This window comes from Podarcis muralis, chromosome 16 (assembly GCF_964188315.1).
Source record: "Podarcis muralis chromosome 16, rPodMur119.hap1.1, whole genome shotgun sequence".
Classification (NCBI taxonomy): Eukaryota; Metazoa; Chordata; class Lepidosauria; order Squamata; family Lacertidae; genus Podarcis; species Podarcis muralis.
The window spans coordinates 31,154,008-31,166,126 of record NC_135670.1 but is presented as its reverse complement, the minus strand read 5'-3'; the positions used below and the strand labels follow the sequence as shown (position 1 = coordinate 31,166,126).

The 12,119-nt window shown below is 50.3% G+C and overlaps 1 protein-coding gene and 1 pseudogene across 4 annotated transcripts in view; both read right to left on the bottom strand.

Moving 5' to 3' along the window:
• The window catches only part of ZDHHC8 (zDHHC palmitoyltransferase 8), a 164,232-nt gene that overhangs the window by 96,756 nt on the left and 55,357 nt on the right, over window positions 1-12,119 (bottom strand). The window lies entirely within an intron of this gene.
• The window catches only part of LOC144324861 (serine/threonine-protein phosphatase 2A activator pseudogene), a 59,270-nt pseudogene continuing 55,357 nt past the window's right edge, over window positions 8,207-12,119 (bottom strand). For 2 of the 3 annotated variants that reach the window (XR_013391012.1, XR_013391014.1), the window contains exon 2: window positions 8,207-10,612. The product of XR_013391012.1 is annotated as a serine/threonine-protein phosphatase 2A activator pseudogene, transcript variant X1 (transcript). Of the gene's footprint in view, window positions 10,613-12,009; window positions 12,058-12,119 lie in introns of those variants that run through there. The other variant, XR_013391013.1, reaches the window with a different exon arrangement.

Sequence of the window (12,119 nt, the reverse complement as noted above, 5' to 3'; positions counted from 1 at the left end):
CTAATCACCTACCTCAACAGAAGCCCTGCCCCCTCTGACCTTTGCCCAGAGAGAGCAGCTAATCAGCCACAAGAAACTCACACAAGAAAACCCTTTTTGTTCCTTCTTCAGCTGCTGCCCTAAAGCTCTGATAAGCTCCTCCCACAGCTAATCACCTACCTCAACAGAAGCCCTGCCCCCTCTGACCTTTGCCCAGAGAGAGCAGCTAATCAGCCACAAGAAACTCACACAAGAAAACCCTTTTTGTTCCTTCTTCAGCTGCTGCCCTAAAGCTCTGATAAGCTCCTCCCACAGCTAATCACCTACCTCAACAGAAGCCCTGCCCCCTCTGACCTTTGCCCAGAGAGAGCAGCTAAACAGCCACAAGAAACTCACACAAGAAAACCCTTTTTGTTCCTTCTTCAGCTGCTGCCCTAAAGCTCTGATAAGCTCCTCCCACAGCTAATCACCTACCTCAACAGAAGCCCTGCCCCCTCTGACCTTTGCCCAGAGAGAGCAGCTAATCAGCCACAAGAAACTCACACAAGAAAACCCTTTTTGTTCCTTCTTCAGCTGCTGCCCTAAAGCTCTGATAAGCTCCTCCCACAGCTAATCACCTACCTCAACAGAAGCCCTGCCCCCTCTGACCTTTGCCCAGAGAGAGCAGCTAATCAGCCACAAGAAACTCACACAAGAAAACCCTTTTTGTTCCTTCTTCAGCTGCTGCCCTAAAGCTCTGATAAGCTCCTCCCACAGCTAATCACCTACCTCAACAGAAGCCCTGCCCCCTCTGACCTTTGCCCAGAGAGAGCAGCTAAACAGCCACAAGAAACTCACACAAGAAAACCCTTTTTGTTCCTTCTTCAGCTGCTGCCCTAAAGCTCTGATAAGCTCCTCCCACAGCTAATCACCTACCTCAACAGAAGCCCTGCCCCCTCTGACCTTTGCCCAGAGAGAGCAGCTAATCAGCCACAAGAAACTCACACAAGAAAACCCTTTTTGTTCCTTCTTCAGCTGCTGCCCTAAAGCTCTGATAAGCTCCTCCCACAGCTAATCACCTACCTCAACAGAAGCCCTGCCCCCTCTGACCTTTGCCCAGAGAGAGCAGCTAATCAGCCACAAGAAACTCACACAAGAAAACCCTTTTTGTTCCTTCTTCAGCTGCTGCCCTAAAGCTCTGATAAGCTCCTCCCACAGCTAATCACCTACCTCAACAGAAGCCCTGCCCCCTCTGACCTTTGCCCAGAGAGAGCAGCTAATCAGCCACAAGAAACTCACACAAGAAAACCCTTTTTGTTCCTTCTTCAGCTGCTGCCCTAAAGCTCTGATAAGCTCCTCCCACAGCTAATCACCTACCTCAACAGAAGCCCTGCCCCCTCTGACCTTTGCACAGAGAGAGCAGCTAAACAGCCACAAGAAACTCACACAAGAAAACCCTTTTTGTTCCTTCTTCAGCTGCTGCCCTAAAGCTCTGATAAGCTCCTCCCACAGCTAATCACCTACCTCAACAGAAGCCCTGCCCCCTCTGACCTTTGCACAGAGAGAGCAGCTAATCAGCCACAAGAAACTCACACAAGAAAACCCTTTTTGTTCCTTCTTCAGCTGCTGCCCTAAAGCTCTGAAGACCAGTGGCGGAGGGAGGGTCTTGCGTGGTGGCATGTCGCCTGTGGGGACGTGGGACATCGCCCACGCGAGCGTCATCCCAAGGGGGTGGTGCGTGCCCACCCACCCATCCGAATGGGGCAGCCGAGCGTGGGGGCCGAGGGATTGCATGGCTCCTGCTGTGCTTGCTTTACACCTGTGTAAGCCATGGAAGGGGAGCCATGGAAGGGGAGCCATGGAAGGGGAGCCATGGCTCCTGTTCGTCCCTCCTTCATGCAATATAAGATGCACAGACATTTCTCCTTACTTTTTAGGAGAAAAAAGTGCGTCTTATGGGGCAAAAAATACGGTAATATGTGTTCCACGTTTGTAAGAAATTGATCTTTTAATGTAGAAGCACCCACACTTCCTGCCTACTGATCTCAGCCAGGCGACTTCGCTGTATATACTCTTTTCGGGCCTTCTAAAAAAGGCACCAGACACGTAGAATGTTGATGTGTTTTTGTTAAGTAGTGGGTTGACATAGCAGCCGGCACAGCGATCTCTTCAAGTAGCTCTTTATTATGGTAAGCTGGAATAGAACTGACAGTGAACAGCTCAGCCGGCCTGTATTTATAGGCAGCCGGCTGTCACATTGTAACCAACAACAGCCCAGAGTTCCCGCCTAAAATAACTGCCGCGGACCTGAGTGAAAACTATCTACAGACCTGAGTGAAAACTATATACAGTATCCCCCTGTTGGCCCAGGGTGAAACTACACTACATAACACCCCTCCCCACCGAGATAAGGCGTTAGTTACAATCGTAATGGTTTCCTTATATACAGCACTACGCGTAATGGTTCAATTAGGCACAAAAGCATATCGGTTACATTTCCCATACTTAGACCAACAGTGATACCTGTCCAACAACATAGTCCTTTAAATGAGTTGGGCGCTTGGAAACTCTGCCAGACCGCCGGGGACTGGTAGCCAAGTCCGGAGGGCCACACAGTTCTCGCTGAGGCTGTGGTGCGACCCTAGGTGGCGTTGGAACCAACTCCCCTGGATCCGCTGCTGTGAGTGGAGCCTCCGCAAGTGGAGTGGTCTGAGTCTGTTCTGAGACGGCTTGGTTCGGCTCCACGCTGGCAGTTTGCGAGGGAGGTGTAGGTGGAGCCTCGCCATCTGTACGTGTCTCTTCTGGAGCCGCAAGCGCAGTTGGGGGCACCTCGGTAGTGTCCAAGTCCCCAACCCTGCGCCTAAGTTGGTCTATGTGCCGTCGCCACAAGCGCCCGTCTTCGAGTGCCACCTGGTACGAGCGAGGTCCAGTGACTCCCACTACTGTGGCTGGCACCCAAGGGATGTCCCCCACATAGTTCCGGGCAAAGACCTGGTTTCCTGGGACAAATGACCGTGGTGCGTTGGCACAGCCTGGGGGTTCAGCCACGGCAAAGTCTGGGTGTAGCCGGTCGAGCGGTGACCTGAGGCGGCGGCCCATAAGCAGTTCCGCAGGACTCCTCCCTGTGGCCGCATGAGGGGTGATGTGTTGCGCGAACAAGTATTCGGCGACCCGCTCATGCCAGTCTCCCCGGTCCAGGCGCGCCAGTGCCTCTTTTGTCGAGCGCACCATTCTTTCCGCTTGCCCGTTGCTGGATGGATGAAAGGGTGCCGTTAGGGCATGGCGGATGCCCAGTCCCAAAAGATACCGCTCAAACGTGCCTGATGTGAACTGCGGTCCGTTGTCAGAGACAAGGACATCAGGACACCCATGCGTTGCAAACAGGCCTCGCAGCACCCGGATGACAGCTTCGGTAGTGGTGGAGGGCATCAGGGCGACCTCCAGCCATTTGGAATAGGCGTCCACCACTACCATAAAGGTCCGGCCGTGAAAGGGGCCAGCCAGATCGATGTGCACCCTCGACCAGGGTGTCTTTGGCGTCTCCCACGTGTATCCCTTAGCTGCCGGTGGTGCAGGCCTCGACTCCTGGCACGCTTGACAGGCGGACACCCAGGCAGTGATGGCATCGTCCATATTAGGCCACCAGACGTAACACCGAGCCAACGCCTTCATTTTGACAATTCCCGGGTGGCCAACGTGCAGAGCCTCCAGGACGCGCTGACGGAGTCCCTGGGGAATCACGACGCGGTCTCCCCACAGCAGACAGCCGCGATGAGCTGAGAGTTCATGTTGTCTGGTTGCGAAGGGCTGGAACTCCGATGCAAAGGGCCCTTGTGGCCACCCCCTCCACACCCAGTTGAGCACCCGGCTGATGGTGCGATCCTGGGCAGATGCGGAGGCCACAGTGGCAGCCGACACAGGCGCTGCCGGAAGATCCTCAATCAGAAGGAGCGATGAAGCTGGAGCCGGGTCTTCCACAAATGCTGGAAGAGGGCAACGGCTGAGGGCGTCGGCATGGCCCATCGATTTCCCCGGGCGGTGGATGAGCCGGTAGTGGTAGGCAGCCAGGAAAACAGTCCATCGCAGCATGCGTGGTGAGAGGACCGGTGGAGTTGGACGATCACCGGCGAGGAGGCCCAGGAGTGGCTTGTGGTCAGTGATGAGGTCAAAAGTCCTGCCATAGAGGTATTCATGAAACCTCTTCACTCCAGCCACAAGTGCCAATGCCTCCTTGTCGAGCTGGCTGTAATTCCGTTCCGTCGGAGATAGTGTCCTGGAAAAGTAGGCGAGCGGTGCTTCTCTTCCATCTGGAAAACGGTGACTAAGGACAGCCCCGATGCCAAAAGGTGAGGCGTCGCAGGCAAGGACCAGCGGCCTGGATTCACTGTACTGTACCAGCACACTGTCCGAAGAAAGGAGAGCCTTGACCGCGTTGAAGGCCGCCGTCTCCCGATGACCCCAGGCCCAAGGCGTCTTAGTGCTAAGGAGTCGGTGAAGAGGCTCAGCCACTGTGGCTTTGTGGGGCAGGAACATGTTATAAAAGTTCAGCAGCCCCAGGAACGCCTGCAACTCCGTTTTGTTCTTTGGAGTGGGGGCCTGCTGGATAGCGCGGATCTTGGATGTGGTTGGATGAAGACCGGAGGCATCGATAAGATAGCCCAGGAACTCTACCTGTGGAACGGCGATCTGGCACTTCTCCCTTTTTACCTTGAGCCCGGCCTCCTGGAACCTGGTCAGCACGGCACGGAGGCGCTCGAACAGCTGCTGGTGTGAGTCTGCAGACACCAAGACGTCATCAAAATATGGTACCACGCCCGGAAGCCCTTGCAGGAGACGCTCCATAAGGCCTTGGAAGATGCCAGGAGCCACACTCACCCCGAACTGCAACCGGCGGCAACGGAATGCCCCCCGGTGGGTGACGATCGTCTGGGCTTCAGCAGTGGCATCATCGACTGGCAGTTGTTGATAGGCTTGGGCAAGGTCCAGCTTAGCGAAGACCTTACCCTCACCCAGGGAATGCAGCAGGTGTTGGACAACAGGAACCGGATAAGCGTGCTGCTGAAGTGCCTTGTTGATCGTGCACTTGTAGTCAGCGCAGATTCTCACCGACCCATCTGGCTTGACAGGCGTGACGATGGGGGTTTCCCACTTTGCGTGGTCAACCGGCTCCAAAACTCCTTGGGCGATCAGTTTGTCCAGTTGTTCGTCCACCTTAGCCTTGAGAGCAAAGGGAACCCGGCGTGGCTTTAGCTTGATGGGGGCGACTTGTGGATCCAGGCTAAAGGAGATGGGCGTACCTGTATATTGGCCCAAGGTGCCGTCAAAAACCTCGGCAAAGTCTTTGACCAGACCCTCAGTCTCTGCGTTAGAGATGCAGTTGATGCCGGTGACTTCCAGGCCGAGGGCATCAAACCAGTCTAGCCCTAGGAGGCTTGGCCGCTGACCTTCGACCACCACCAACCGGAGCAGGCCCGAAAAATCCTTGAAGGCGATCCGGAACCGGCCAACGCCTACCACGGGAACGTCGTTTCCCTGGTAGTCTCTCAGGTGTACGCGGTGAGAGTCGAGTTGCCTTTTGGACACTCTGGGTACCAGTCTTTTGATGGTGCTCCATGACACGATGGACAGGGCAGACCCGGTGTCGATCTCCATGTCACATGGAGCTCCTTCAATGAGCACCGTGACGTTCAGCTTGCGTCTCGTAGGCGAGTCGGTTTGGCCAATCGTGGTTCCAGACGGGCAGCGGCAGTTGGTGAGAGCGAAACAACTTTCCTTGGCAGACTGGAGTGAAGACTTGGACTTGCGAGTCGATGAAGGGGGGGTGTCAGACGGAGCTGATCGGCAGACCTTAGCGATGTGGCCCCTTCTGGAACACCTCCTACAGATGGCGTCTCTGAATCGACACTTGGCACGGGAATGGTTGCCTCCGCAGCCAGCACATTCCGGTTGGCCCTTGGACTTCTGTTGGAACTTCCTGCGCTCCCGCTTTGTCTGGTGCACATCATCGTCTTCACTGGAGGATGCCTCCTCACTGCTGGCCTCTTCATGATGCACCGGAACGGGCTCCCTAGCAAGACGCAGGCTGCTGGACTTGCGGATCTCCTGAGCGGAGCGTTCAGCAGCTTCTGAGGCCACAGCCTCCTCAATGGCTTTCTGTAGCGTGAGGTCTGGCTTGGCTAGGAGACGCCGTTGCAGATGGATGTCCCGGACCCCGCAGACGATTCGATCCATCAGGGCATCGTCTAAGTCTCGGAACTCACAGTGCATTGCAGCCTGTCGCAGGGCGGTGGTGTAGTTGTTGATTGACTCCCCCTCTGCCTGGTTCCTGTGGTAGAACGCATGGCGGGCAGCAATCTTGGACGGCTTTGGTGCGTAGTGGTTGCGGAGCTTCTCTTGGATCGTGTCCCATGGTGATGCCTGGACTGCTTCAGGCGCAACCAACGCTCGGGCCGTCTCAAACACCTCAGGCCCACAGAGGCTGAGGAATAGGCCCCGCTTCCGATCCTGTGATACTGCTGTCAGTTCGTTGGCTTGGAGGTAGCAGTCGAACCGAGCGAGGTAGGAGTCCCATGATTCAGAGGCTGGCGCAAACGGCGGTAGAGGCACAAGTGAAGCCATGATTCCGATGCCGGCGTGAAGGGCGATGGATGGAACACAGTGCTCTAGCCAGAACAGTCAGCTCTGAACTGGTTCTGCCCAGTGATTTCGCTCAGTGATTTCGCTCTGTGATTCAGCTCAGTGATTCAGCTCAGTTCAGAGGCTGGCCGCATCTGGCTGTGCTCTGATGTCCATCCATCCCATCCTCGTCGCCAGTGTTAAGTAGTGGGTTGACATAGCAGCCGGCACAGCGATCTCTTCAAGTAGCTCTTTATTATGGTAAGCTGGAATAGAACTGACAGTGAACAGCTCAGCCGGCCTGTATTTATAGGCAGCCGGCTGTCACATTGTAACCAACAACAGCCCAGAGTTCCCGCCTAAAATAACTGCCGCGGACCTGAGTGAAAACTATCTACAGACCTGAGTGAAAACTATATACAGTATCCCCCTGTTGGCCCAGGGTGAAACTACACTACATAACAGTTTTAATCTGCTTTCTAGCTTCTTGTCAATTTTAATTTTATAATGTTTAAAATCATTCTTTTTAAGGGATTCTTTTTTATTTATTGTTTTATTCTTTTTGTAAACCACTTTGAGGCTTTATTACAAGCAGTACATACATATAATTAAATAAGTTTTCTGCCCAATTTTGTTTTCCCTACTTCTGCAGTTTGTAACTTTTAAAAAAACACAACACCGCACAAAACTTTGTACAACTTTTTGTGTGCGTCTCTCTTAATGTATGCAATTTTGCCTATTATGCAGAGTTTTTGCAAGCCAGGTCCCTTAATATAATGCATTTTAGTATGTTAATTTCTCTAATGTACACATTTTTCTGTACATGCTTTTCCTACTAATGCAATTTTGAACACTTTTTTAAAAAAAGTTTTTGAGAACTTCATCACAAGATTTGGAGAAGTCTGGTTTTCCCACTTTATAAAATCCATCTTCCAGTATCAAGTTTGTTTCTTCTCTCTCTTTGCGTCATGAGCCAAAATATGTCTTCTACAAGCTCAACTGAGCTCAATACTCCTGAGTAAACAGGAATAGGACTGTGCTGCACACATCACAATGCAGTACACCTTTCAAAATCACGAAGTTTCTATTAACGATTTGCTGTTTTTCATCAAATTGAAGAAGCACAGCAAACAAGAATATAAGGCCCACCTAGAATGTTGATGGACTAGATCAGGCACGTCCAACTTCTAAGAGACTGCGATCTACTCCCACTATAAAAAAAACTGGCAGTGATCTACCCTTTGGATTGCTTTGGATTGACCAGAGTTGTTGAGCTTTGGGCGGGGGGTGGGGGTGGAGAGGATGAAACAAAGTTGATGGGCTTTTTTTGGGGGGGGGGGAGGATGAGCTAGAGTTGTTGAGCTTTTTTGGGTGGGGGGAGGGTCCCACGATCAACCATGATTGACCAGGGACACCCTGTGATCGTCCGGCACATCGCGATTGACCTGTTGGGCATCCCTGGACTACACCACCCAAATGTGATCAGAGTAACATTCAAGGAAAGAAGATGGACCCTAACCACACATTATTTTTAGGGCTATCATCAAATTTGAGCTACAATCCTTGAAACATTGACTATGGAGTAGGTCCCATTGAACACAACTTCTGAGCAAATAAGCACAGGACTGCACTGTTTAATCACATTGCTTTTAATCAATCGAATCTGTGTATATTCACATGCAAATAGTCAAAGCCACATGTCACATCAAGCACCCATCTTAGATGAGGCATTTCTTTATGTCAACAGCCTTGATAATTTTGGAAAGGCATGGCAAAAAAAATGCATAAAACAAACGCAAGCAAAGAAAACATGAAAGTAACGTCACATCTCAGCCAGTGTTACCTTTACCCATTCCTCCCCACATTCCTTCCAAGTTTGATACCACCCTCCTTCAAATCAGCGGGGGGGGGGCGGGGGGCGGACTACCTTAGATAGCTCCAAAGCAAGCCTGCTAAGAAGACAGTGGTCTTCTCTGCTGCCAAGATTGCTGGAGAAAGGTGTTGTTCCATTGGGGAGCTGCACACAACTGAAGTCTTATGTCAGCTGGCTCCACATCCCCAGAGAAGCTGGCTGGGCTGCAAAATGACCCTCACCTGATTTTAGTCTGCAAGGTTGGGGAGACGGGGGGTACTGCAGGGACTCTGAGGATGGTAGAAAGGTTGTACCCTCTAGGTGGGAGAAGTCTGGATGCTGTCCTGGTGGTTTTCCACTGAGGAAATGAAAGCATCCCCAGAATATGCAGCTGCAAGGTCAAAGGGTTATGGCTCACAACAATTTCTGCACTGTATGGGGTGGCATTTGAATTTGTCTTGCAAATTTCAGCTAGTCCATAACAACAACTGGGGAAATGTATCTTTGCAGTTATTTTTCTTTTCCTGACAACGCTAGAGGAAACCAGAGGAAAGAATGCCATGTGCAGAAAGCCTTGTCAGGTGGCGGTTCTAGGGCAAAGGGAGTTACATGCGCTTGTGGGGTGGGGTGGGGAAGGGGGTGTTTGCAACAGACAGCAGAGGCGACAGAAACCATGCCCAAGGAACAGGAGGGTAGTCCATGGGGGGACTTGAGCTAAGACGAAGGGCCCAGATTTTTAGCAGAAGGTGACAGAGGTGGCAGCTGTTACACCACTCATGGTTGGTGCATTCGTGAGTGCCAAAAGTAGGCCCTCTCAAAGGATGGCGTGTATACAATAACAGGGAGGTATACTTTTCCAATCTGCAAGCTGGCCAAGGGAACCCTTCTTCAAAATATGGGGGAGGGTCTTTAAGAGAATAGGGAAATCTTCCTGGTTTTTTGTCCCCCATCCCTCAAAAAGTCGCAAAAATATAATCTGCATAAATGAATTGGCTGCATAGCTTGAGGGTGGGGCTGAATGGGGAGAGCTCTGGCCCTTCACCCTTCCAGTGCTTTCTGACCCCCTCTCTTTTTTAAAAAGGAAAGAAAGAAATGGGGGAAAGAATATCTTACAAAACCTCCCTAAGATGCAACAGGCTGGATGGAGAGGAGGCTTCCAAACTTGAAGTGCTGGATCACAGGGAACTTCTCCAGGCATTCGGCTTTGTACATGCGAACAAGGCCTTGGTTGACTTTCGCCCATGTAGGGACAGCGCTAATGTTCCACAGCTGGTTGGAGTGCTCAGCAAATGGGCCTGTCTTCATTTCTGTAACGAATAGGATGCACTCGAGAAACATGAATTCCTTGTGGTTTTCGTTCACCACCTTCTCGTCCAGGAAATGTTGAGGCTCCAGGTTTGGGTGATCTATCAGTTGCGAGCTGCCCCAGATGAAGGGCAGGAACTGGAAGTCATCCAAGCCCCAGACTCCTCGGCTGCCGGCCGGTTCCATTCTGTAGGTCTTCTGCAGCTTCCGCATGACTTCCAAATACCTGCTGAAGACTTTGAAGACAATGGCGAGCTGGTCATCCACTCTGAGAACTCCAATCTTGCAAAGGCAGCAGAGGAAGGCGACAAACGCTGCTTCGTGACCTGTCCCGTAGTCGATACGAGTAGGGTTGCCCACAGACTCCTTCAGGTACACCGCCACCTCGGAGACAGCTTCTGACAGCTCCCTCGGGACCACGGTGGCCACCAGGTTCTCAGCCCCCTGGTCCAGTTTGGTGTACCACGTCCGGAAGGCCTTGTTCCCAAAGCGGGATGGCTGCTCCACCGGTGGGGTTTCGTCAATCCACCTGTCAAGCGTGTCTAGGAGAGCAACCAGCTTCTCAATGGGCTCAGAGACTTTGTAACTGCAGCTCAGCTTCTTGCCCTTGACGCTTTCATTCAGCTTGAGAATGAAGCCCATGTAATCTGCATAAGCCTGTGAGCGTTTCCACTTCGCCATGTCAGGAACCATGTTGATTTCCTTCTTGGGGATCGTGAAACTTGGGCGGGGAGCAGGCCATGGTGCCTCCTTGGTGGATTCTAGATACCACTTGCTTTCTGCCATCTTCTTAGAGCTGCCGTCGCTGTCTTTCACCTCCAACCGCCTTGTATCTTGTAGTTCTTAAAACAACTTTATGAAGGAGCAAACTTTATTAAGGACCTGCAGGTTAAACCAACAGTGAAGTCACCAGCATACTTCTCATATTCTAAGGAATTTCCCTCAAGAGAAAACAAGTAACTTTATTTTTTAAAAATATTTTAAAATAATTGATGCATGAAAGTTGTCTCAGATCAGGAGCCTACACCAAATGCAAGGCCACAATTTGTTTTTGTTTTGTTTTTTGGTCTAAGAGACCTCTAGGTTCGTTGTTTTAAGTCCAGCTAAGTCAAGGAACTGAGCCCAAATTAGAATGTAAAAGAAATGCAAACCCCCTGGCTTTATTAGTCCCTTGTTAAATAAATTATTTGCCATACCCCTTATACTTCACAGAGTTACTGTAAGATGTGTCTGATGAAGGCAAGATGTGTCTGATGAAGGGTGTGTGGAAGGCAATTAATTAATTAATCCCCCTCCCGCAACATTATTACTGTGAGTATCATTTCTTTAGAATAATTCCTACTTCTGGCCCTCTTGATTGCATTCCTAATAATTTCACGTTCATTGTCACCATTTTATCTCGTCGCTCATGACTACAGTGTTTGTTCTGCATTTCCTGGTCCCTAAACTTCCAGTTATTAACAGCTATCCCCAAAAATGAAAGTACTGTCTTGCTTCCTCACCAGCAGCCAATAAAGCCATCTGAGCAGAAGAAAAATTCTGCAGTACAGCTTCCGTGGAGTTCCCTTTATTAATAAGTAGTCTCATCCCAGGCCGTGTCTGCCCAGGAATGTAGCAAAAGCAAAACTTAATGCCTCATATTTGGGGTTTGCTAAAATACTAAAGCCAGATCAATACCAGCCAGCCCCACACACCAGTTTACATCTAGTGCAAAAATTGCAACGGTAAGGTGTACTGGCTCACTTCAGTCCTATCACCTGCTGATTCAAAATAATATACCATGAATATATTTTCAAGGTCCTAAAAGCTCAATTCAAAGCATAAATAGCAAGCGTACCACCTATTAAATCAGATGAACAACCTGTTAATCAAACATGATTTGCTTATCTCATTTCCCACAGCTTTGTGTGTGTTTTTAACTCCAGTGACATGAAAGGAAAAAATGGGTAATCTGCTTCCGTCCCACTACAAGTGTGGAAGACATCTTCTGGGGAGATGTTTTCCTTTTACAGTGGTACTGTACCTTGGTTCCCAAACTTAATCCATTCTGGAAGTCTGTTCCAAACCAAAGCCAAGACGTGCTTTCCCATAGAAAGCAATGCAAAATGGATTAATTAATGGTTGTTTTTTTTAAAAAAACCTTAAAACAGCAATTTAACATGAATTTTACTACCTAACAAAACCATTGATCCATAAAATGAAAGCAATAATTAGTGTACTGTACTATAAAATAAAAAAGACAGTAGTGTAGATGATAAAAATTAAAATTACTTTCTTACGTGCATTGATGATAGTCATTGTTTGGAAGGGGGGCTTTTATCCATTTCTGCAGCCACACAGTCAATCAATCAGTAGCTGTATTTGGGTTCCACACAGTCACAAAAACAAG